Here is a 12,196-nt window from a genome sequence, read left to right as displayed (position 1 = left end):
AATTACATTTCTCTTCAAAGAGAATTAGAGCTGAAAGGGACACTGTAGAAATCATCCCACTGACGCTTATTCCGTAACAAAAAAAGAAATACTTAAAGTAAGAGAAGTGAGTCACTAAGGTTAGTTAATGAGGAGAGAATGGGAGGGCAGTACAAAGCATGTTCTTTGGAGGGAAAAAAAACTTGGTTTTCAATCTTAGTTCTTCTACTTACTAGTTGTGTCATCATAAACAAGTCCCTCAGCCTCTCTCTCTTCATCTGCCAAATGGGGATAATTACACTAGGCATGTCACATGTACCATACAGGAGAATTAAGAGAGCAAACCAGTGAAACAATGAGGGTCCCATCTCAATGTCTGCTGAGAAAAAAATATGCTGCTGTCTTGCTCAATCTGCATGAAGTACACAAGAAAAATGTGCTTGTTGTAAACAAGGCTCAAACTGAATCTCTTATTTTTCTTTTGCCTTGGTGATCACCAGCATTTTGTCTTGGATAAAGGGCCATCTTTGCACATATGTACCTCATAAATATTATTTTACTTAATGTGGTTTAGAGAAATCATGTATCTTGCCAAGGTCACACACCTAGTAAGAGGTTAGGGTTTTACTGGCATGACTCCAAAGACTTATCTTAATCATAAGCTCTCCTGCTCTTCATGGTGATGATATTCCTCGTTCATCAACAGTAGGAAACATTCTCCCAGTTTTTTTAGCCATTGCACAAAGATCATGCTGGACCGTCTATACCCTGCTGTCTCATGTTCAGTGTCCAACAGGTTGTATTGTAAGAGACCTACCTTGCATGTAAGTAGCTACCTATGTGACATTAAAGTGGAAATCGCCTGCAGGTTGCACCAACATTTATTAAGGTACAGTAAGCTGATTAGAGGTACATTATTTTGGATCTTAACAAACCTTTCATTTTGTGGGAGAAGTGTTACACCTTTACCTTTATCAGCTAAAGGGATTATTTGACAACTGACTAAAAAACTAAGTATCCGAGGTATTATTAGGGTGTTGGAACCTGGAAGGGGAGGTATCATTTTATGAGCAAAAACTGTTCCTGGAGTCAGACATGAGGACCAGGGTCAGGAATATGAATCAAAGTGAACTATTTAGGCATCTATTCCATTTTTAGAAATCCCACCATACTCTGCCAGATTCTTTAGATGTGGATTCTGTGAAAAATTCTGGAAATCACCTTTAGAGTGGCATCAGCAATTCAGAGTGTATTCAAAGAAAAGTGACCTTTGATCAGACAAGTTGAGAAAATCTTGTACACTGTGTCCCTTTTAAAGAATCCCAAATGCTTACTAGCATATTAAAGTCTGTAAGAAATCATGTGGTTAAACACACACACACACACACACACACACAAACCTTTTAACTTTGTTCTCTCCAGTATTTCTTCGCCTTCTTTGACAAGAGAAGTTCTTCCTTGCATAATGTCTACCAGAACCTATAATAGGGACTGGCATATAGGAGGGGCTCAGAAATACTTGTAAGAATGTTGTGGAATAAAGTCCCTAATGGATTAATGTCTCACGGTTGTACTACAGAAGAAGCTGATTTGATATATATATATATATATATAGTACTAGGGCAGGCACTAGGGAAAGAGTAGAAAACAATAAATGTGACATATGCATTGACCTCAAAGGAGTTTAGAGTTTAGTGGATAAGGCGGAAATGTTTATAAATGACAATAGGGAGGCAGTATCACATAAATATGGAGAGCACTAGCTCTGGTCTTGGACAGAACTGGGTTCAAGTTCTGACAATTACCACTTACCAGCTGGATGGTTGAAGGCACGTTATTTAATCACTCCAAGGCTTTGGTCTTCTAACCTGGAACATGGAGGTAACAGTGTCATATAGCTCATGTGAACACTATTTGATGTAATGTATGCAAAGGGAAAAAACAGTATCTCTTCTCAGTGTTCCCTACACTGAGCAATGTCGGAACATACACATCACTCAAATATGTGCTGAATGAATTAATTATGGCCTAATTAATTATATATTTATAATTCCTACCTAGTACAGTGCCCTACATGGAGCAGATATCTAAGAAAGCATTGTCGAATGAATAAAAGAATGAATCAGAAGCACTGTCTAAGCTCAGCACATGGAACATATTCTCTTCTCTGGGTACATAATTTTCCTGCCTTGCCATTGCATTTTTAGCCATGCTTATACATGAGCATTTGTCAATATCCACCTTCCTCTATAACCCCCTGTGGTAGCTTTGTAATGTGTGAGCATGGCTGGGCTGAACTACCATAACCCTCCTCCCTGTATGTTTCCAGTTAGGGTGGGCCAAAAGAGAACCCCTTCAACCACCACTCCTGCCATATTTAAAGGATGAAAGTAAAGCAGCAGCCACTTTGTACCTCACATGTGTCACTTATTTTTTTTTTTTTTAAGATTTATCTATTTATTTGAGAGAGAGAGCATGAACAGGAGGGGTGGAGGTAGAGGGAGAGAGAGAACCTCAAGCAGACTCCACAATGAACATGGAGGCCCATGTGGGACTCCATCTGATGACCCAAGATCACGACCTGAGCTGAAACCCAAGAGTCAGACACTTAACTGACTGCGCCATCCAGGTGCCCCCATGTCATTTAATTTCTTTTTTTTTTTTTTTTAAGATTTTAAATATTTATTTGACAGAGAGAGAGACAGTGAGAGAGGGAACACAAGCAGGGGGGAGTGGGAGAGGGAGAAGCCGGCTTCCTGCTGAGCAGGGAGCCTGATGTGGGGCTCGATCCCAGGACCCTGGGATCATGACCTGAGCCAAAGGCAGACGCTTAACGACTGAGCCACCCAAGTGCCCCATCACTTAATTTCTAACTCCCATCTTCATGTGGGTAGCAGATGGGCCTTCAACTGTTCTATCTTCTCCTAGATCCTCCTTCAGTTTCTATAGCTCCTGGCCAGGTGTGCTTAGCTCCATGATGCACACCAATTTTTCCTGCCCCATCAACATTAAAAGTAGCAAAAATATTGCCATGAGTTTCAGTCCCTCCTTGAGGGTATTGGCTCAAATTGCATAAAATCTTTCTAAACAGCCCATATTTCCCCTCTGGTAAGGAGAACACAGGGAAATTTACTTGCTTCTTATGAATATCATTAGGGTGCTCAGGGCTCTCCTTTCACATATCACTTCCTAACCAGAGAGACAAAAGAGACAGTATAAAGCTCAGAGAGATGGGATCTAGTCCCAGCTCTCAACATACCAGCCCTAAGGCTGTGGGTAAATCAGTAAGTAATTCTGTGAGGCAGTTTCTGCTTTATTTAGTGGAAGATGTCAGCTCTTCCTTGCATAACTCATAAAGCCACTGCAAAGATAAACCATTACACTGAGAGCTAATATACCTTGAAAAAAATAGACAAATCTCTGGTATTCACAAGTGTTAATTATTATTTTGGCATCATCACTATTATTCTTTCAAATTTATGATTTAGTGAGCACTTATTTTATACCATGCACCATGCTAACAACACATTTCATGTTTTCATTTATACCCTATAGAATGGACCTTATTCTCCCTATTATACTTATGAGAAATAAGCTAGAACTCAGGTTAGTTAGCCAACTATCTCAGAGTTTTAGCCTGGTCTACCTAAGTACAAAGTCGGAGCACCTACACACTTCTTTATGACACAGAGAACACATGAAAAATTATGCAAGCTTTGTTTTAATGTTGAAAATATGGTGAGTTACCTACATTAGTTGTATAATAGCCATGTTATGTGAAGTTGTTTATATTACATTTTATTGAGCTGTATAATGATGTAATATAAAAATGAAAAAGTGTGCATATCACATGACAGTTTGACTCTAGACAACAGAAAATGCCAAATCACGTGGCTCACATCAGAGATTTTTCAGACTTAGGAAAGGTTAGTATGACTGACAAAATACTTTAAAGAACTATCCCTGAGGCACCAACCATCTATCAATCAAAAACTCAGTTGATATTTAAGAGCACCTATTTAACTTCAAGCAATATTATTATAATTAGAGAAAATTGAAAGTAAGAATTTTAATATGGTAAATAGTAACTGTGGATTAAATCATTTGATGTCTTAAAAGGTGATAATAAGGTTAAGATTTTAAGTGTGGGTTTTGAAAATCAGCATGTCATATTGATACGTAATTGCTATTGGCTAAAGGTGCTTCAGAAAATATTTAGAATCTGAATGTGAAGAAGGCTTAGAGTTTGATTGGGATAATGAAATTATTTATATACATAAATATATTTTCTATGTAAATATGAATATATGTGGTGTGTGTGTCTGTTTGTAGAGAAAATATGTGTTGTGCGTATGTGTGTGCATGTGTATTTATGTGTTTACCCAAAAAGCTGTTATCAAATCAATGTGTGTTTTGTGATTCATGGTAACTTAGAGTTGAGGGAATTTGGTATATGTACTTAAAGTGTTGTTAATTTTAAATCTTGCAAGCCAAGACTCCAGACAGGTAAACTATTCTAGGTAAACAGTTAAAAGAAGTAAACCATATGGATAACTGCAAACAGGTCAACATTTTAAAACTGCTTCATTTTAGAACATAAAATCTAAGATTTCAGAAAATTTAAGTTAACTAAAATGTTAATAAGTAAGCTCCATAAATGGTGAATATGAAGGTAGAACAATAATCCTTGATATTAAGAAGGAGAAAAAGACAGGAGTCAAAGGGAATAAGCTAAAATCATTAATTTTTTAAAGGTATTTGAATGGGCAACTTTTATCTCCATAATAAAATGAAATTGCAACTCTGGAATAACTACTACATAAAATATTGAGAAGTAATTGTAGCAATCAGACAATGAGTCTATAGCCTACGAAAATAAGTAAATGATACATGATGTGAATTGCAAGACTAGACAGAAAGAGCAACCAAGATAGATCAGTATGCTTAGAAGGAAAGAAAAGAAAGAAAGAAAAGCAAGAAAAGAAAAAAAGAGTAACATTACATGAGTTAATACAAAAGACCACAACAAATCATATACAGCACAGAATGGTTATTTAGATAATTCATTTGTTAGAGTTCATGACTTGGTGAAATGGGAGAAATAATGCAAACACACATGGAATAAGATACTTTTTAAGAAAACAAATCTAGAATAGGATGAAAGATATTCATTCCAAATTAAAAATAGGAGACTTCACTGAGACTTACAACAGCTAAGTAAATTCTAGTGAAATTATGCTTCTGACTGAGCAGTTATTAGACTTTCGGGCAAGTATGTGTATATTCCCAACATTGGTACATATGGTTATGGTAATACAGGATGTACACAAGTTAAATCATGGTAATGTTAACACTGAGGTAACTAACAGGAAGTTCTCAAGTGAATGGAAAATACCAGACCTAATCGGTGACTGAATTCTCAGAACATGTTTGGGAGTGTGTGCTTGGTATACACAAGTTGAGAACATTCCTATATTCTCTTTGGTGTAACAATATACCCTTCAGTGTATATGGTAGGATTTCTTTTGGTTGTCTATAAACATTATCTCTTTCCAAACCAAGATAGGAAATGTGTTTTGGGACTGAGAGCTTGGAGCCAGGCCTTGGTAGAGTTCCATCTGGAACCAAACATTTTGCTCATGGGTATCTGGATTCCAATTCAAAGAAAGATAAATCTGAAAAAGTTATACACCATTTGCCAATAGTGTCAGTCCATGGTTTGGTGAGAAAAATGAAATATGTATTCTCCATTTCCTCTCTTCCACCTACTTCTCTATTTTCTTTCTCTTTCTAAATTCCTAAGGATCTGCCCTCCAGTGCTTCTTAGCAAAGTTTTGGATATTAGAAAAAGAGACTTCAATATTATTTGAAATTGCCATGGTACAGTTCTGAAGTGAAATCTTAATTTTTTCTTCTAGTTATAAATTTAAACTTAACTGATGAAAAGATTTCATGTATCATCAGCGGAAAGGTTTTACAAGGAAGAATTTAGTCTTTACATTGTCCATGAAATCTTCATTGAATCTGAGCTATACAGAAGACCTATCAGACCCTCCAGTCAATGCTTTGCTCACCGGGGCGCAGCCCAACCATGGAAATGGCTATGTGGCCGGAAGTCCTATGCTGTCTCAGTGCAGGAGTGACGCTCAGTGAATGTGATCAAACCCCAGGCTTTAGGGACACTAGCCACATGTTTTTAAATGTAATCAAATAGTCCTAGAAAGAGCAGTCAAAATGTGAAGTAAATAGAAGGCCTTCCTATCAAGCACAGTCCCTCTCCATGCTGAATCCCCTGGGTTTTCAAGGCCTCACACTACACAGCAGCATGGTTCAGATGACCTGGAATTCTGGGGGGTGCTGTTGTTGTTTTTAATAACCCTCCTTTAACATATCCTTTGACTCATCTCCTCAAGGTCTTTCATCTGGTGATGGAAAGATACATGTAACTATTTTCAGGCCAGGTATTATGGGTTAATAATGGCTTCATAAACCCCACCTTGATAATGATTTCAGGACCAGTAAGAGAAACAATGCATTAGTTATATCTTATGAGAGCAGAGATGGATGCAACTCACACCATATCATCAGGTATTTACTTCACTTAGGTTTAAAGCTGGACCAGGTTTCATATGCACATATAATCAGAGTGTACAGTTCAAAGTCACTTTGTATGTCCACAGCTCTCAAAAAATTCCCCTTTCCTTTGCCTGATGGATAAGAAACAGCCGGCTACATTTTTCTTAACTAAGGGTCTCACACACTGGCAATTTTGTCAACCTAGATGTAAACACCACTGCCACGTCCGAATCATAATAAATTTTGTTTACTGTAGTTAGACACTGGGTTTGCTTACATTTTAGTTAAAACAGCTGAAGATTTATCCTTCTGTCAGAGCCACTGGAAAATTGAGAGTCTTGTGCAAGTTGTAAGCTTTCTGCTTAATCTTCTGGAAACTTTTCCAATTTTCCTTTAATAACACCAGCAGGCCAGTGGTGTGCCACTTATGGATGGAGGGGGAGGAGTTCTCCATCCCAGTCTCCCTCCTTGACTTGGCTGACGGGCTCTACAAAAATGAAATGCAGTAATATACATTAGCACTAACTTATATACCAGGCTGTCACCCTCAGGTAAAATTGATCACAAATTACTGATTACCAAATCAGGAAAGTCATCAGTTATATTGTACTTGATTACTTTCTCATAAGAGGAATATATTACTGAATATGGTGAGACTACTCATGCATAAGAATTTGGAAATGACACCCCAGCAGCCCGCACTCAGGAGGGAAGGAGAATTGTGCTGAGGAAGTAGACTCTAAGTTCCTTATATAAATTGTTTTAAATCAGTTATTAAATTATGATAAAGACTGTGATGTGTACTTGAAAAATTTTCAACTGTTTTCCCAGTAGAAAACTTACAAATCACACATTCTTCCCTGTAGGAAGTGCCATGGTCACTAACATCAGCTATACTTCCTGGGGGGAAAGAGCTCTGATACTGGTCTAGGTCACAAAGTTAGGCCAATCTAGTTGATGGGATTCTTGCCAGAACAAAAAAATAAGACATTCTTTTCTTTGTGACTCATTTTCTCCTTGAAGACCCTTTTTGATCTGCTTTAACTCTTCTCGCTCTTCCTTCCTATGCCATGGTAGTTTTGAGACATAATGAAAACTGCCTCTCCTTTACAAGAGGGTTGTCCACCCTTGGAAGACCACATGGGCCAGGATGGGGGTCATAAGACAGATTCTAAGCATGGGGGAAAAAAAAAAAGTGAAAGCAGTACTAACATCCACAAACTGTGTAACTAACTTAACCAGGAATATGGAGCTGAAGTATTCTCTTATGATAGAGTATGCATTTGTCCACATATAGACAAGTTTTATCATTGGCAACTGATGGCAGCTTATTGAAATTCAGGCTCTGGGAAAAGAAACTAACCATATAAAAGAAATATAAAGTTAGGCTGATATCTCACAACTTACACCAAAATAAAGTCCAAATGATTAAGGCATGGCTTTTTTTCCCCCCCAAACTGGAGTATATGGAGAGTCTCAGGGATAAAAGCAGAGATGTAGAGGGAAGTATGGTAAGTCAAAGGATAAACAGAAAATATCTTATTAGATTGTCTATTTTACACTAAGATTTGGTATCCTTGCAGTTTTAAAATATTTAGGCTAATCTTTTATTTTTATTCAAATGTAGAGAGCAATATACTTTTATGTTCAGGGAGTGATTTAAAATATTTCATTTTTATGTTTTATGCCCATCAGGCCCTCCCCTTCACCAGATTATCAGCATAGTTGGTATGAATACAGTTTGCTTGGCTGAGAAAGGACACCCTATTCCTGGTGGTAGTCTGCAAGTGATATTTAGTTCTTGGTGTTCAGCTGGAGTCACCGAGGCCTAGAAACTACACAGAAGGAAGAACATTAGGAAGACCATATCCATTCACCAGTGTGAGCCTGGATGCTCTCATGGTTATTGACCATACTCTTCACTGTTTATGGTCAGATGTCAGATTCTCCCAACACGTATTAACTTATCTGCAGCATTCCTAATTTCTAGTCAAGGTTTTATTAACAAATGGATGGACACCTAAAACTACAAAACTTCCTGACTGAATTGGTTCACTGCCTAGAGATTCATGATCCAATTTCATCCACAAATTTGCATTTTTTTAAAATATAGACACCAGCTAGAAATAAATCCAAGTCTTAATCTGGTTCCAGAATATGGATATTTGACTACTAGATTGCCCTGTTGGCCCCAGTTCTAGCACCATACCCTCACAAATAATCATGGCCCACTCCATTCTTACTAGGAACAACTGTCCAGTTCAACTCAGAATTCCACAACTTTGATACTTGTGAGACCTACAAAACACATCTTCCCAAACAGAGGGAAGACAGCCTCTTTTCAGATCATGTGCCATATGATATTAAAAAAAAAATCTATAATACAGATGTTTAATATTTTATGGTGGAATTTGAAAGGAGATTCATTGTGATTTAGAATGCTGGGCTGATGCTTATAATTCATTATAAATGTGTCAGAATAGTGTTTCATAGAAAAAAAAAAAAAACCCAATAACCCCAACCATTTAATCATCAAAGCTGGTTGTTTATAACAATAGGATATTTAATGTTATAGGACAGAAAACAAATGTCATGCAATGCATTTTTTTCTTTGCCTGAGCTTTAGTCTTCAGTAAGATCTGACAAATATTGGCATTATATGTCACTAAGAAGTAAAAGATCATGCTCTGACCTTCAAGAATCCCCACAATATGTACATTATGTTGATGTGCCCTTTGTTTTGTCTATCTTGGTTTGCTTTGGCGGTCTCTGCAATTTCAGGATGAGCAAGGTTGTTTTACCAAGTTTTCGATGGCATCATTTTAACCAAGAAATTAACTAAAGGCAAAGACTACTTCTTCTACTATTTCTTTCACTCTGACACAGCCTGAAGACTAGACATTGAGAAAGGTATAAGCCACAAATGGCTCAGATGCTCATTTAGCACTATTTGAGAACCACAGTGCCTTCACTAAAGCAGGTGTAAACTTAAAAAAGAAGATCAAAATTTTTGTTTCTTCTTTGCATTGGCTGTTCACTCACATGTCAAAAAAGTGCACCACCTTTAAAGTTCCAGTCACATTCCTCCTAATCTACAGAGACATGCCCCCACTCTGGAGCACTGCTATATTCACCTCCTCTTTCTTGAAACTTCTAAAGTTCTTCTAATCTGTATTGTACAATTTATCATTTAATTATATTTTCCTTGTTTTTGTGTCAGTGACTTTCCCTCCCCAGCGAGAGGTCAAGCATATTAAGATACGTAACCACATCTCTTCCTTCCTAATACATGACATGGCACATGGCATACTCTTAATAAAACAATTCTATTGAGTTTATTACTTAAGTATTAAGTACAGACTCGTTTTAAAAGCAGACAGATAAAAAATAAAATGTAAATATTATTAGATCCCTGTTTTCTCTTATGAAGTCAGAGAAACTCCCCCCTAATATTAACTGTATATTTTTACTTTTCAAAGTAATTTTATACCTAATAGATTGATCATAATTGCCCTCAAAGATAAACAGAATTGACATAGTGGGTGAGCATGTGTTCATACATGTCAGTGACAGAGGCTAGAACTCAAGCCTCATAATTCTTAGCTGATATGCTTGACTCTAAATCATACTGGCAAAATTTGCTACTCATTTAGGAAAAATACCCTTTTGATTTTGTCAGCTAATGACATCATTAAGAGAGTATGACTGAAATGCAGTGGAAAAGAAGAGGTTTCACTGAGTTTGGTAGACCAAAGAAATTATTCCCCTTGTGTTCATAAAGTAGCAAAGTAATGGATCACACAGGGGTTAAAGTAGAATTACTGAAAGAAAACTCAGCTAGTAGGAGTCAAAGAATTAGTCTCAGTTTTGCACATCTCTGTTCTGAGCATCTGCAGTCTCAAGAATATCAAGGAGTTAATTTCAAGCAACCCTTCCAGCCTAATACTTTTGATTAACCTCTCCCTAGCATTAATAATTAGGAGTAACTTTTTTACTGTCCAATTCTATCACCTGTGTCTACTCTATTATTTGGGCCTTGGCATAATGCTATTATTTGAGTAGATATTTGAACTGAGGCAATATTTATTATCAGTTCCTAGTATCGTTCACCTGGTTTGTACTTTAATTGTCTGGCTCATCTGTTTATACATATTTTAAAAGCTAATTGGTGATCATAGTACTTATTTAAGAAATCAAAACATGTTTCTTGAAGACATAAAGGCAAGTTTAATCTAATTCTACTGAGAGAAAAAAAATCCCCATTCCTCTTTAAATGAGAGTGTTTTGATCAGTTAGTATTTATTAAGCACATATTCAGTACTCTAGAATACTGTATGAAGTGTGTTGAGAAAAGCAAAAGGAAAGAATCCTACCCTCAAATGCCCAACAATTATGCTAGGGAGTAAAACATGTGGAGATACACAACTAGCTGACAACGCCGACTCTTATATAATAAACACCAAATTTGCTAATTTCCCTGGAGTAAATATTCCCACGTTGGCTAATTTCAAGTCAACATGAGGTCACTGAACATTGGGTTGTGGAGAGATGCACAAAATAGGTTCTGGCAAGCCAGTTCAATTGACTCCAGCACACCAGCCCTCCTGCAGCAGTCTAATTCAAGCAAAGATCTCTTGGGTCAAAGTGATCAAGTATGTTCTGTGGAAAAATACCTTTCATATCTCTGAAGGACAGTGGCATATGAATGGGGGATAATTGATGTGAAAGTATTCCTGATCATAGAGAGATGATATAAGCAACAGTCCAGGAGCCCAAAGACAATGATAGGCTTGGAGAACAGAAATACACCTAGTTAGCATAGCATAGAAGGATCACAGAAAGTAAGGAAGAAATCTGGGAGGAACTATTGAGTGGTTTGGATTGTATCCTGCAGGTTTGCCTTTCCAAATATGTGAATAATATATGTGTCTATAAAGAAATAAAAACAATAATGACAAATACCAAATAACATTTTTTAAATATTAATTTGATGATCATAACCATGTCATTAAGAATTTTTTGAAGGTAGAGAGCGCCTGGGTGGCTGAGTTGGTTAAGTGCCTTCAGTTCAAGTCATGATTCTCGGGTCCTGGGATCCAGCCCCTCGTCAGACTCCCTGCTTAGCGGGAAGCCTGCTTTTCCCTCTTCCTCTGCTGCTCTCCCTGCTTGTGCCCTCTCACTTGCTCTCTCTGTCAAATAAATAAATAAAATCTTTAAACAAGATTTTTTGAAGGTAGAAATTACCAAGAATATTTGTACAGAGAGCTCTCCGAATTATAGGAGATCCCAGAAATACAAAATTATTCTAGGAAAAGAAATATCTTTTCAGCCAAATTAGATTAAATTCTTACAGCAGTTATATTCAGTAGCATATTGGAGCTAGAAGATTCTTTTTTTTTAATTTTCCTCCGAGTAAATCTAAATAAATCTATGTTCTGCCCTAAAGAACTTTAACTTCAACCCTTCTTCATGGCAGAATCTACTGTTATAGTACTATTCCAAAATATTTCCATTTTTGTTGGAATCCCTACTGATAAGGCTTCTATTTTGATAATTCATGTGGCTGGATATCAAACAGCTGCCAGGATATCTACCAACATCTGCTGCTCAGTTTTTATCAGTTTGTCCCATCTGGCCTACA

The sequence above is a fragment of the Mirounga angustirostris genome, unplaced genomic scaffold (genome assembly GCF_029215605.1).
Source record: "Mirounga angustirostris isolate CCGP_5_RB_7025 unplaced genomic scaffold, mMirAng1.0.hap1 SCAF_14, whole genome shotgun sequence".
Taxonomy (NCBI): domain Eukaryota; kingdom Metazoa; phylum Chordata; class Mammalia; order Carnivora; family Phocidae; genus Mirounga; species Mirounga angustirostris.
This window is presented reverse-complemented; position numbering follows the sequence as displayed.